This window comes from Lepidothrix coronata, unplaced genomic scaffold (genome assembly GCF_001604755.1).
Source record: "Lepidothrix coronata isolate B3197 unplaced genomic scaffold, Lepidothrix_coronata-1.0 Scaffold39, whole genome shotgun sequence".
Lineage (NCBI taxonomy): Eukaryota > Metazoa > Chordata > Aves > Passeriformes > Pipridae > Lepidothrix > Lepidothrix coronata.
The window spans coordinates 1,072,574-1,087,665 of NW_016690219.1; the positions used below are offsets into that span (position 1 = coordinate 1,072,574).

Sequence of the window (15,092 nt, forward strand, 5' to 3'; positions counted from 1 at the left end):
CTAATGAATTACATATCTGTGAAAAATCAATCTTGCTATTATCTGAAACTTTAATCACCTAGTACAGTGACTCAGTAAACACGTACACAGCTCCCACCAATTGCTTGCAAATTGCTGTCTCAAGAATCCCTTGCAAGGGAGGATATGGCTATATCACACTGCCTCAAGCATCAGTGGCATTTTTCCTAGTGTAAGTTTACATTATGAAATTAACTGAGTCTTTATAGTAGCATGAAGTTGCCACTACTTCAAGAATCTAGCCAGCTTTCAGGTGGAAAAAATCCACTAATTGCAAAGATCTCAAAGTTCTCAAAAGAACTGGGGAAAAAAAAAAGCTGGACCACTTTAAGTGTCAATCTCAGTGTCATTTAAACTTGGATAATTAGCTATCACAGTGGTGGTAATCATTATTGTTATTAGTGGAAATGATGCAAACCCCAAAACTCTATAGGTTTTTACCATATGAAACATCACCTTAAGGAAGTAGTTTTATTGTTAGGTGTGGAAGTACTTTATCACAACAGACAGTCAGAGAAGTGGGCTGCAAAGAAATGTGACATAATTAAGAAAGCCCACTGGAAAACAGTGTACTGTCCAGGAGTCACTGCTTAAAAACATGTAATTCCTCCCACTTGAAAGTGGGGAATCTTCCTGTCCCTAATCTAAAACTAGAATTGAGTGATTGCTGTTTCAACACATGCCATAAGCCCACCATCACCACTAACTCCTGAGGGCTGTCATGTTCCTTTCACACTGATACGCAGATATTCTTCCAGACACAAACGCTTCACACTTAAACTGAGGACTTTCACTGAACCTCACGTTTCCTTTCTTCATTATGATGATTCAATATATTTTTTTTAAATCTTTTGCATGCCCTGTAGGGATACATGTACATTAGCAGTTTAGTTCAGAGGGAGTGTCCATGACTAAAGCAATACTTGTTTATTATGCTTTGCAGTTTTGGAGCTCTCAAAATGGATTTATTTGTGATGAAACTAATCCAAAAGATGTACAACTAATGCCCAACAACTAACAGACCACTACTGGAGCAGACCCTCCAAATGCCTGTAGTGAAGATGACATAGCACCAACACCAGCTCTTTCCTTTCCTTCTGTAAACCTCTCCTTTGGACTGCTGTGCCTGCTGATGTAAAGACATGCTAAGTTAGCTGAAGAATTTGTCAGGCAGCAGAGAAAGAAGATTTTTAATCAAAAAATGGCCTGGGCATTATAATTTGACTGTTTGAATGTTGAATTGTTCAAAGATTTCCTAGTACATTTTGCCAAATAGTTCATAAACCATCCAGAATTAGGGGTTCTCCCCAAAAGGACCTATGGACAAAGCCACCCAGGTGCCTGAGGGTGTCACACAGGCATAGCCAAACTGTGCCAGCTTGCCTCAAAATCAAGGCACTGCTGCTGCTGCTGTTGAGATTACTTGTATGGCTATAGCCCATACTGGTTAAAGTACAGGCAAGGAATAAAGAAAGAAGGATGGTGGAGGCACAGTTAAAATGTTTTTTTTTACTGAGGCACTGAGTCACATGTTTGTGTAACATTTGACATGCTGAGGCTTTCTCTCCTGGATGTCTGCAGAGGAATTTTGGTGCAGGAAGGTTTTCGGATACCCTTACCCTGGCCTTGCTCTGCAACAGGGCAACCATTATTTCCTTCTTCCACATTAGAGCAAATTAAGAAACCATCTCAGTCAGTCAAAGCATTTTCCCTGGCATTCATTAAGTCTCTAGATTAATTAGAGAATGAACTGAAAAAAAGTTTCTGCCTGTTTAAGTGTTGTTCAGGAACTGCAAATAATGCAGCCACAATTGAAAATTCATCTTTTCTGAAGTGCTGTTAGAATAATTTACTTGTAAGCTTGTGTACAGGGCAAATTAGGTTATTTATATTGTGGGCAGCAGCTGACAATATACATTTGGAATTATTTGTTTTTAGAGCTCAGCTTTCTCTTCTCAGATGCCCCTAGCTCTGCTGGCTGGCAAAGGAAAATAGGAAAGAGATGTCATTCTGTGACAGAATGATCTTTTCTTAATTTTTTTTTTAAGGCATCAACCCACAAATCTAATCAGTGTTTTTCTCTCTACTCTCCTAGTCTTCAGCCCAATACGAAGAGATTTTGTATGCTGGATGCTGACTTCTTTTTTTGGCCTGTTCAGCCTAGTATCTACACCACCTTTTTGAATATAATTTAATAAAGCTTCTTTAAATAAAGATACATTTATAATTGTTTCCAAAATGAAAAATGTGGGAGGAAAGATCTATTTTGTTATATTGCACAGAACAGAGATCAAAACAGGGAATTTCCAGTCTTAAATCTATGAGTTCAAACTACAGCCAAGATACAGAAGTGAAGATAGAACCATGGACATTCCTAACGATTGTAAATACTTTTCCCTGATAGGTATGTTTACTAGGAAACTTAAAACCAAAGAAGTGAAGTAAATGAAACATGAAAGCATATCTACCATTGTAGTTATTGCTGTCCAGTGATATCATATTTGCCAGTTCTGTGTAATCTGACAAATCTTCTGTAACCTAAAAATAATAATGTGACTTACTTGAAGAGCCTTATGTTACAAAAAAACCAAGATTTATCCAGGAAATTTAGATTTTAGTTCCTTCATACCATTGCTGAGAAGTTTTATCTTATTTCTGTGAAGAATTGTTCAGGTAGGATTTACGTGAGCTAACTTTAGCCATCAAAATGTCAGCTATAGCATCACAGGAAGCAAACTCCTGAGGTCATTTAGACCAAACTTCTTCACAGAGCTCATGGCAGATTATACAATTCTTTAAGTAGTTGGTACTCAAACACCAACAAAGATAAAGATAACCCAACGCCTCTGTTATTGTTTGACCACCTTCATGGAATTCTCCCCCACACTCCCCCCGTATCTAATCAGAATTTCCCATGTTTTCACTTGTCTCTGTTGCCTCTCCCTCCACTGCTGTGAACTCCTGAGAAGACTATCTCTGCCTTTCTGTGTGTTTCAACTGGGTAGATGTAAACAGCACTAAGCTCACCTCTGAACCTTCTCTTCTTCAGGCTGAACAGACCCACCTCTCTCAGCTTCTTTGGGACTCCATGTGCTCCAGTTCCTTGGCTGGCTTGATGTCCACCACTAAACTTTCACCCATCTTTCTCGTAATGAGACATCCAAGAAGAACACAGCATTTGAAGTTCTTGTGAGGCCGTTTCTCCAGCCTATCTAGGTCCTTCTGACTGACAGCCTCCATTGCATTGACCACGCCCCCAGTTTGATGTCATCCATAAACTTGCTGAGGGTGTCCCATCATCTAGGCTGTGGGCAAAAATTCCAAATAGTATCAATTTCATCTGGTCTAAATAAAGTGTTCGATTTTTTTTCTGTGTTTAAGTGAGAAATGTCAGTCCAAAAAAATTATTCATCACAGCCTAAGCCTCCATCTAAAAAAAGCCCCATCAAATAGTGGAGGCAGCTTAATTTCTGGGGCGAAGTGACTCAGATTTTGTTTATGTAGTGGTAACACCACTTCGGTCTGGAGTGGATGTACATGAGACCAGTGGAGTTAAATTGGATTCGTGCTGCTTTAACTGACAGAGAAATCTTCCTTTGTTAACTTCTTCTCTGCGGGAAAATCCTTCAGGCTTTGTATGATCGATGGCCATTTTACTGGTAAAAAACACTATTAAGATTAAACCAGTGGTTTACAGCTCTTAACTATTTTATCTTTAGTCCACTCAAAATATATATGAATCTTTTGCAGTGATTCCCTAAATTAATTAGATGTAGTAGTTAAAAAATAGTACATAGGACATGTGAGCTTTTTTGTGATCAGGACGAGCAGTTTGTTTTAGTGAGATGACAGATGACTTTCAATCACCTAGAAAAAAACCTGTCCTCTGAGTAAATCTTCTTCTGCATGAGCCAATCCATGTATTTGGACTGGAATTAGTGTCTCCTAGATATCAGTACAGAAAGACTGTTTTAATCCATCTGTGACAGATGGCAGACCAGTGATTGGTCCACCTCGCTGTCATGTCTCTACACTTTGTTTTTAATCTGGTCGATAGTGTTTGCCAGGATAACTCTCAGATCTGCTCCCAGACCCTGACATTTTCAAATAATCAACCGGTTTACTAAAGAAATGCATTTAGACAAATTAATCAAATGGCTTTCAGGAAGGAACATTTTCTAAGGTTTGTTCACCAAGAAATTCAGAATGAGAAATATTATTGCTGACAAAAACCTCAGTAGATGAACAGTTCTGAGATACAGAATGTCGAGGATAAAAATCAGAAAGATGGGATTTTTTTTTTTACCTGTAGCAAAAGAAGAAGAAAAGGTCACTTGCCAAAAAGACAGCTGAAATGGAATTAGTTTTCAAATTATAAGATTAAAGAGTGTTTGCTTGAAGAGAGTGTTATTATAAAGTCTGTAAAGAAAGAGAAGAGATTAAAATGTATGGAAGATCTAATCAGAGCAAAGATAAACTGTGTATCCTATAGGTTATAAGGGTTTCTGTGAGCTTTGTTTGCCAGTAGAGTTTCATAACCCACACAAGACTGAAATCTTATTTTTAAATAAGAGGGTTTTTTCTCATGTGCAGGAGGGGCTGACCTCTTTTTGATTTTTTACAGATGATAAAGGAGCAAAGCTGCCACTAAACAGAGGAAAGAAAAATTACTTAAGTTTCTCAGAGATAAGTTGGGCATTTTTGAATGTCTAGGCCAGATTCTGCTGCCATTTTGGTTGGTGTAATTCCTCAGTCAGGGTGGCTAAGTTTTCTCCTTTGCTATTTACAGAGGAGTTTGTGTGACTATTTGCATTGCTTTTTAATAAAAGAAAGTACTTACCATATGCAAATCCGGCATTTTATGGTAAACAATGTACCCTCTGAACTACAGGGCACCACACCTCCCGCTCTGTGTTGTCAAATGGCTTTCAAAACACATGGCAGGGCTCTCTGTCATATTCAAGTGTATTAACCCTTCAGTTTCCATTTTTTTTTTAATTTTTTGTTTTCTCAGTATTATTTCAGCAAATGGCGAAAAGGGAGAGATTGAAGTTTATGGAAAGGAAAAGTCTTGCCACGGTGGTTTGTTATGCTGCTAAAACCCTTTCATCTCTTCCCAGCTGCTCTCTCTGTGGCCAGCCCCTGTCTGCACACCTGCGTGGTGGGGCTCTGTCTCAAATTCTGGAGTTTGAATTTCATGTTCTACCATTTCTCCAGCCTGCCAAAGTCCGTCTGAAGAGCAGCACATCCACCCTCCACCCAATTTTCAGAGGAGTGAAACTCGCCCCCACTGCCTCAGTCATTGATGATGGTATGAAACAATGTCAGCCCCAGCACTGGCCCTGAGGATGGCACTGGTAACTGGCCACCAACTGGGTTCACCTCCTCATTCCCATTTCAGCATTTCTACTTTGTAAAGATGTGACAGTAATTCCCTGTAATAACAAACATCTTTTCCTTTATTTAGGCTTAGTTAGTCAGTCCTTTTCTTTCTTTCCCTGAAATCACCCCCCCAAACCTAAACTTAGTATTTTTTCTTGTCTATTAAACTCTTTTCACCTGTAGACTAGAGTCTGATGTTCAGCAATTCTGTGTTTCTGATCTGCCACTGGTTTTGTTTGGGTTTAATTTTTTTAAATTTTTTTAAACAGCTTTTTCTAAGCTTTTTCATAGAGAGATCCAAACCCCTAGATCAGTACAGTGATATTTACACAGATTCCTCTTCATTTTTTCTTCTTTTCTTCTTCTTCTCACTTTTTTTTTTAATTCCCCCACACCATCTTGAGTATTTGAACATGTTTTCTAGTAAGAGAATTTTGTAAAGTTTTCAAAGTCACTTCTGAAACATGATTTGTGAATTTAGCATGCATAACTGTGGGTGTAATTCTTCACTTGTGGGGATATGTACAAAAATGGGGACTGACATGATTTCCAGATATGCAAATGCACTTGTTTCACTATTTTATTCTCTCTCTCTCCCTTCCTAGTTATGTATATTTCATAACTGCTACATGTAGATGTTATATAGTGCAATCCCCTTCAGGAAGAAAGAAGTGTCCTTGAAATACTAGCTACTACCTTTGGGCTTTATGAAATGCTCCTTAGTCATTTGTTCGCCAGGGAAAATTCCCATTAAAATCAAATTTATTTATAGGAGTATGTCAGTTAGATTGAGGTACTTGCATATTTCACCTCTAACCCTCTGACTGTCTATTTTTCATACTGAAAAGATAACCCTTAACTCCAAGCAGTCATATTTCACCTTCCTGTGTTTTGAGAAAAATTGCCTTGATTTCCATGACATAAACCAAAGTAGCTTAACTCACAGTTAAACAGTCTTCAGGAAAATTTTCAAAATACTCCTTTTTCATTGAGAGGATCTTTTCGAACCCAACTACTGTAAGGAGGAATCCAAAAGGAATGTTTGATGTCTATCAGCAAAGTGTTGAACGCACGTTTAATGATCTCTGTAGACAGGAATTGACACAACTCAAGTCTGTGATATGCAGAAATGAGAAGTAAAAGAGCTCTAGAGTGCCCAACCCACCATTTTACAGCTGCACACTATTTATCATCCACCACTCAGAGCACAGCAGGTGTCCACTGTGGTGGTGCTTGGCAGACTTTTCCATCTGTCTTTAGGAGAGCTATGTGACTTCTTTCCTCCTCCCCTCTTCCTCACAAATCACCTCTTTTTTTTTTTTTTCTTAGTACAAACCAGTTTCAGAGCAGTCAGTCTGGTATTTAGAACAGTCATCATTATCTTAGTTGTAGGCTTTTTAATTTTTTTTCTTTGCAGTTAGGCAACTGTTCCCCAGGCTGAAAGAGAACCAGAAATATGGGATTGCTCATTCTCCACCATGCAAGGACATTTTATGGTCCATATTTAGAACTTGATTTTAGAATCTGTACAATATGTGCTACGAGGGAAAATATTGTTTTGGCAACTAATGAACTAGGTAGCCATTCCTAAAATCCCTTCTATTTCTAATCTGACTTCATCATGCTTTCTCACAGTATCTTAATTGCTTGTTTTATATCCCTCTGCCTCCTCTTCTTCCATCCAGTTCTTAACAAACACTATTCTCAATTTTTATTGAGCTGAGTAGATGTGATGCGCATTCAGTGTCTTTCATTATCAGCCCAATAAATCCAAAATGATTTACATCATCTATCTTAACTCTATTCTGCCTTTTGGGCACCACCTTTGTCAATTGATCTCTTTTAAGACTAGAGCATTTCTCTTTTCTGTTGCACTCTGTTCCTCCACTGATCATATTCAAACACTAATCCACTGATTCTTTTCAGTGGGAGATGAACATTATTGAGGGGTGAGAAAATGCAAAGGCAAAAGAGAAATGTGTGAGTAAATTGATCACTCAGGGCAGAGAAGGAAGACAGGAAGATTAGAAGGCAGAAGGAAGCAAATTATTAGCAAGAATGTAGTGCTGCACAACAGAGACTATATTAATTTGAGTTTTAAACTTGTGATTCCATGGGATGTGGCATAGAATCGTGTAGGCAGACTAGCTTATATTTTTTCTGGCTCAGAGTTCTTTGGACTATGCTTGATTGTGACAGAAGGCAGTATAGAAGTGTTCAAGAGAGCACAGCTTGGTTAGGCTCTTAAAACAAAGCCTGAGAAGGGACATAGTTGATTCTTATAAGCAAACTCAGGAGAAAAGCAATGGGGAAGGGAAATAATTGTTTAAGGCAGAGGATAGCATCAGTGCAAGAACAAATAGTTACGGATTTCCAGTGAATAAACTGAAGGCAGAACCTTCAGATAAGATAAGATACCTACAGGATTATTGAGGATAAAAAAAAAAAAGTAAAAAAATAAAGAGCCATCTTTAAATCTGATTTTTGTTTTCTCGCTTAAAAACTTGAGTATTTTGGGTCAAGTTTATAATTCTTGATTCAGAGGAGAAACCTCTCCTGCCATTATCACAGATGCAAGTAAGGGAGCCAATAAATACTCACTTTTTTATGCCTTTCCCCATCTTTTGGGTAAACATATTGATAGCTGCATGTCTATTTGTAAGAATTTGTTATATGTATAATGGAGATCAATAAGAAGACCTGTGATGAAAAAATACAGAAGGAATGATACTAAGGAGGTTCACTGAGGTGGTGCATTAAAATCTTCAGCTTATAGCACAGACTCGGGAGAATTTTCTCCTTTTCCAGACAAAGTTTCTTTTCTGGAAAATAAAACTTCAAGGCAGCTAAACTATTGACAGATTTAGGTCACAGTCAACAAATATTTCAGCAATTCAAGGGGAAAAGAAAGGTTTGGTCAACATGTTTCATGTTAGCATTCCATGAAAATTTCACTTTTTTTAGTCCGTTTAAATGGAGTAGGATGTGAGACTGTGGTGGCAAATTTGGGCCAGATACTTTCTTTCAAAGGATTAATGTTAATCTCTCATGTCAAATAGATAAAGACTGCCAGAAAGAAAAAGGAAGAGCAGCAGAGAATGAGTGCATCCTGATGCCTAACTTAATTACCTTGGATGATGAAAAATGAGCTCTATTATTTTCAGAAAATAAATAAATCCAGGAGACCTTTAAAAATAGGAGAATCACTATTTTTCTAATCCATAACTCAAATATTTTCTGTACTGTTCATCTACTACTGGAGAAGAACTCTAGCTAAAGATGTACAAGGATCTTATACACTGGAAAATCTTTTCTATCCTTGAAAGATCCCATGCCTGCATTTCCTGATATTGATATAAAAGACAAAAAAAAAAGTCAAAAAACCACCACAAACAAAAAAAACCCCAACCAAGCAAAAAAAAGGCAATTCTTAAGTCAGACTTTTTGCAAGCAATGACTTTCTCACAGCAGAGATTTGTTTCAGCAAGGATAGTAAAGTTTTACAGTCTTTATGAAGTTTAAGGACTTGTACTACAGAGAGAATAAATAAAAACTGTCTCAGAATTAAAACCAGCCTTGGTGTCTCCGTGTTAATAGTACATGGATGTAACAGCTAGGCCACTCTCAATCTGTGTTCTGAGACTCCTACACTTACCCTTTTTCTTGTATAAACAATACTAGTGTGACAATTCAGTCACAATATATTTCCCATTCCATGTGTTATATTTGTTTTTGAGTAGCCTGAGCAATAATATTTCTTCAAGTGGGGGAAGGGAGCAGCAGTGCTTTATCAAAATTTTCTCTCAATTCCATCAGCGCTTTACTGACTTGGACTTAATTCAGACCCTATTTTAGTTTCACATAACTTCTCAGATTTCTACTTCTGTCTTATTCCAGAGGGCTCTCTCTATGGCAGGTCATATCTTGGGTCATTACATTTCCCTCTGGGCAGTAGTGGATGCTTTCTTCTATTTGTCTTATTCAACTGCTGTGAAGTCTGCCCATGGGTAGCAAGAGTTTATTACTTTTTTTCCCCTGGTGGGTGGTTTTTTTTCTTTTCCAGCTGCACCACACCATTGTGCTGCTAAACTCTCAGAACTCGTGCTTCATTGGTTTCATTTAGAAGCCTTTTGTACGTATGTCTTCGCCAGAGCATCCACAGAATTATTCTCAGTCATATGCTGACTATAATCCTTTATATTAATGGTACACTATCTTTTCAGCTCTCTGCTGCTTGACCCTTGCCTTGAGCTCTGTTTATTTCTGTTAAATATTTTCCAGCACATGATCTTGAAGCGAAAAATAGGTTAATGCTTGTATTTTTCATGGTATATGTTTCATGCTCCTCTCTGTCTATTTAATGGATTTTCCAATTAAAAGGGACCTTCCTGGCTGTTTTGTCTGACCCCCTGCATTACAAGGCTAAAGAAAGATGCACAGCAATTGCATGATAATGCAATGACAACAGCCCATCTTTTTTGTCCTTCAGCACTGAGGAGAGCACGTATACATGCAGATGTTTATAACTGTTCTTAATCAGTCACTTAAAAAAAAGGACAATCAAAATTTCAAAGGCACTTGGAAGTAGATGCACACTAAAAAGTTAATGTTTATGAACAGAACAAGATTATATGGACTATCCTCTGAACACCCACTGTATATTTTCATGGTTGGGCAAAGTCTTTACCAGATGGTCATGCCATGCCATAGGTTTTAAACTACTGACACATTGAAAAGATGCAGCAGCTGGAGAACATTGATATATTGCAGGTTGATTTGCTTTGTGTTTCAGAACCTATCACTATCATCGTGTGTGGCAAGAATGTCTTGAAATGTGTCCTTTCACCGATCTTTATCTCTCCCTCAGGGTTAGGGCAAAGCTGATCAGTTATAGGTGTGCTTTCATATCAGACTTGGACAAGAGGATTTCTATCCCCATCTCACACAGGGTGCATGTTCTAGAACGCTAGAAATATACTAGTTTATATTTAAATGCCAGTACATTAAGGACTCATACCTCCTGCAAAATTGACAACAAAAGCTGGGTGGTTAGAAGGCCTGATACCCCTTATAAAAATGAACAACTTTTTGCCAGTTGAAAAAATTATCTGGAATACGTGGTGAATATGCCAAATGTGGTTCATCCTGTAATAGAATCATAGAACAGGTTGGGTTGAAATGGACCTTAAAGATCATTCAGTTCTAACCCTGCAGTCATGGACAGGGACACCTTCCGCTGGACCAGTTTGCTCAGGTCCCCATCCAACCTGGCCAACTTTTTCAAAATCCAGAGTCTTTGTAATTCAGTTTTCGTTTTGTAATGTTGGGAAGAATTTCTGAGCCTACGAGTTTTACAGTTTTCCTCACTGAGTCCAGAATTATTTGACTGATATTCTTCAGTATTCAGTTATCTCCAAGGGAAACACAAACTTTTGTGGCAATTGACAAGGTTAAACTTAAAATAAAATCATAGAACTAAACAAAATTTAATTAAAAAAATGTATTTAAGAAATGATTAGTTGTTTTTTAAAGAGAGTATATTTGTGGAGGTGATCAACAGGTGATTTTGGGAAATTCCATGCTGAGCTTCAGAGACTGTCGGAAGGCAGACAACCCACAAGAAGTTGTTTCTAATTTAGGGACACGTTTGAGGTGAAGATATTCTTATGGAAATGTGTGAAATGATATCATTGAGGTGTGTGTCTAGATAATCTACAACATATCTGAGTATGCACTTTTAGATATATATTATCTTCAGGGATCACATAGAACTTAGTCTCCTTTTTTTATACTTTTGAAGTGCTCTTTGTACATGGTTGTGGAAGAACGCGTCATTGTCAGTATTGATTACTCTGTGTGCAAACTATTTGGCCATGTAACCAACTTCTGAAGACTTAGACCGTTTAGGGGAGTGAAGATGCTGTATATAAAAGTAATATACTTTGAGTGCAGCGGGTTTTCCTTATGATAGCATCTGGATTAATGGAAAGTGGTAAAATCAAAGGATACTCTCTATGAGTGGATATATATGGATTTTGGTATGGAGTTAATCAACCTTCAGTCTGGGATATCCTGAATACACTATCAGCAGGGAAATCTCTCTGTGAGTCTCATCAGGCTGGTAGGGTTTGTTCCCATTCATGCTTGCACTGGGGATGAAAAGGTTTGCTTATATATTAAAGATGTTGGTTTAGGGAAAAGGTATTCAGTGGATTGTCAGCAACAGATGGAGATCTGTCTGTAGAGGAAAGGGATTGAAAATAACAGCAAGTAGAGAGTACACTTCTGTCTTTCTATATATGGAAGCAACAATGAATAGAACATATCAGAGCCTGAAAAGAAGTTGCAAGGAAAAAGAGAAATAGGAACCAAGACCTTAATTCCTCTTGCTTTTTATTTGTTTTTACTTCCTGCAATATACATCTTATAAAAATATGTATTTCTCTTTTTTTTTTTAATCTAATCACTTCAAAGACAGATCTTTTAAGTCCTCTGGGTAATATGTTTTACAAGTTTCCAGCATAGTTATTTCATTATTTTACTACTGGTTGAGACTGTCCCTTAAGACTGATGGACTGTCCTGTGCTATGCAAGATTACACAGCAGTCACTCTGGGATGCACACTTGGAGGATGTAAGAGGGCCTTCCAACTACCCAACCCATAACTGTGATGTCCATTTTAAAACCAGGAACAATCTTTTACATTTAGAATTAAATGTAAAGATTATGTTATGCAGGACCATATCAGAGGTGGATGTCTGCTAAAAGTGTATGTTACCTTTTAGGTTGTGTATGAGAAGGGTAGGATGGAGTAATCATATTCAATATCACTGCTGGGCTATAACACTGTAAATTAGAATGTATTCCCTACAGCAGAGTAATATGCCACAGTTTTTGAATAGACAATGGAATAATTAACTGTCAGTCCATTAGGAAGAGCTGCAGTGAATTAAAGCCTAACTAATAACTGTAGAATTCACTGAGGCTGAGACTCTTATACTCTTAGATTCTTAATTCTTCTTGCTTTTTATGTATTTTTGATTTCATGTTACCTCAATTGCTTGAAAAATACATGGTTTTTTTCCCCCTGGAATATCATGAGAAGCTATCTTCTGTACTGATTTTTATTTTGGAGATTTGCAGGACATGGTTGTAAGCAGAAAGTTGCCTCTTTTGCAAGGGATTTTTTTTCCTTGTCCATAAAGTCAAGCAACCTTTTTCTTTTATATTTTTCAGGCTGAAATGTTCTGATAAGGTGCCCCATCCTTTTCTGACACTAGATTTCTTTGTGGGCAGTGGTAAAGTTAAAAAGAGTCTATATTTCCAAGATCTTTGTAGGTCATAAGAATGTATCAAGAGAGCAGAAAAGTTGCAAGGTGGTGTTAGATTGATCAAGCACAGTTCATTCCTGGGATAACACCCTGCCATTCACTGCTGCTATTTTCTTATATTATTGACATTGTACTATGAAGGGCATTTATTTTTCTAATAACACAAATATAATTATTTATTCACTTGAATTCTATATATAGCTTTTCCTTCTTTAGTAATTTATAACCTAGATTTTTAAAAAAATAAATAGGGGATGTTATTATATTTTATGCGTTGAATTGTGCTTTTTAAAAAGGCTTTAATTTTTATAGAGACAGTCTCCTTGGGTGAGAGAGGTTTGTTGCTTGGGGTGCTTAGAAATTGATAGTCAGGATGAACAGAAGAGGAGCAAGAATTACATACAACTGTATTTTCTCTACAGAACTTTTTGAAAAGTAACACCAAATTATGTTAATGACTGAACCAGGAATAGCTTTAATAATAAGTTTGGGGATTTTCTTTAAATAGCTTAAAATACAAGGCATATCTTTTCTAGAAAACACAACACCAGTGAATATTACCAGCCTAAAAGCTACTGACATTTTCAGACAAATTCTGTGTGTCTAGAAATTATGAAACATTATCTTTTTCTCGTGCTCTTAGATGTGTCCATAGAAATCCAACTGTCATTTTAGCCATACGTGGAATGACAAACACTGTTGGACAAGAAGATTTACTGGGGATTTTTTTCATTCCTCCCTGTGCTACCAGAATAACATCAAAAACAGTAAAGTTTGCGTGGAGGGTTTTTTTGCCTGTTGTTTTTTTTTTCTTTGATTGGTTGGTTGGGTTTTTTTGTGGGTTTGTTGTGGTTTTCTGAGGGTTTTTTTTTTCTTTTTTTTCAGAATAATTCTCTGATCCAGAACTGGAGGACGTGAGACTACATCAGTGAGGAAAGCAGTCTGGGATGTTGGTGGAGAAGCTGAAGAAAGTAGAAGTCTGTCTCTGTTTCTCTTTACAGGGAGGAAAAGGCACTCCCGTTCATCCTTTCTTAGAACAAACAACTAAAAGAAGTCAGATGAATTGAGGTCTAGAAAAGCCTACTTTTCTGTGTTGATCATAAAAAGTCATCATACAAAACTTAGGCAGAAATTTTCTATTTACAGATGTTGTCTGAAGGCTCACAAGATATATCTTACCCTGTTCATACTGTACTTAACACCCAAGCTAGTTTGGGTTTCTCCACGGTCCTACATTGCAATACTTAGACTGCCAACTGAGAAATAGACTGTAAGTTGTCCTGAAAATCCCAAATAGGGACTTGTTCCTCACTCTGCAGAGAGAAACTCTGTTATAATCACATTTATGATTGAATAGGTACTTCACAGTTTTATGAATTAAATTATTTATCCCTTTAAAAATATCAGCTGGCAAATCTTGAGTTTTGTATGTTGACACTTCTCTTGGGAAGCAGGAAGGAAGAGATCAGGAGGGTATCACAGTGCCAATTAATGAGGTTAAGCCTTCAAGTATAACATTCATTAGATTATGTGGTAGTCTCTGCAAGCTGTTCAGAAATGCAGTCCAAAGCATATTTAACTGTAGAGCAATACTTTCCAAAATTTACAGAATAACTGGAGGAAAAGGAAAATTATGTTATAGAAATGCAGCACTTTCAAACAGCCTCTCCCCTTCTCTGTGTAGAATAATAGAGAGTCTGAAGCTAACACAGTAGCTGTAGGGTCAGAATGAATTTTGACCTGTGTTGAGTTTCCCACATTATTAGCAGAGCAATAGGAATGGACCGAAAACACATTAATGAAAGGGTGTCCTTTCATAATGTTGTTCCCACTATTACAAACAGATGACTAATAACCTGATTTTTCCCTCAATTTAGTATATTGAGCAAAAAAGAACAAGTGAAGTAAATGGTGGAAAGATAGAGTGTGAGAAATATGTATGAAAACAGTAATGGAAAGAAATCCATGCACTCGGTGTTATCTTCTGAATTCTATATTTGGAAAAAATATTCCTGTTGGGTGAATTTGTATCTTTATTGGAAAAACATGAACTGTAGAAAAATTTTGCTTTAGAAATTATGCAGTGTTTTGGGTTATGGAAGTATTTCACTATATCTTACAAGGAATTTAAAGCCATAAGAGACAGGACAGGAAATATGTCCCTATACTGAACTCAATAACCTCAGTTATAAGCTAAGGCACTTAGTTTTCCATTGATATAAATATGGATGCACCATAGGTAAAGATCAAGTGGAACTGAAATACCAACAGTGCCAGAGGCCCTTGCAATGGCAGGGAATCAATTGTGTAAAATATACCTAGATGAGCTTACAGAATACATATATCCTATTCTGCTGAGTC

The 15,092-nt window shown here is 37.2% G+C and overlaps 1 protein-coding gene across 2 annotated transcripts in view; it reads left to right on the forward strand.

The window, feature by feature from the left end:
* The window catches only part of TDRD15 (tudor domain containing 15), a 166,069-nt gene extending 151,781 nt beyond the window's left edge, over positions 1-14,288 (forward strand). For both annotated transcript variants that reach the window (XR_001874461.1, XR_001874462.1), the window contains one exon: positions 13,617-14,288. The gene's annotated coding sequence lies outside the window, so the exon portion shown is untranslated. The remainder of the gene's footprint in view (positions 1-13,616) is intronic.
* Positions 14,289-15,092: the final 804 nt, after the last annotated feature.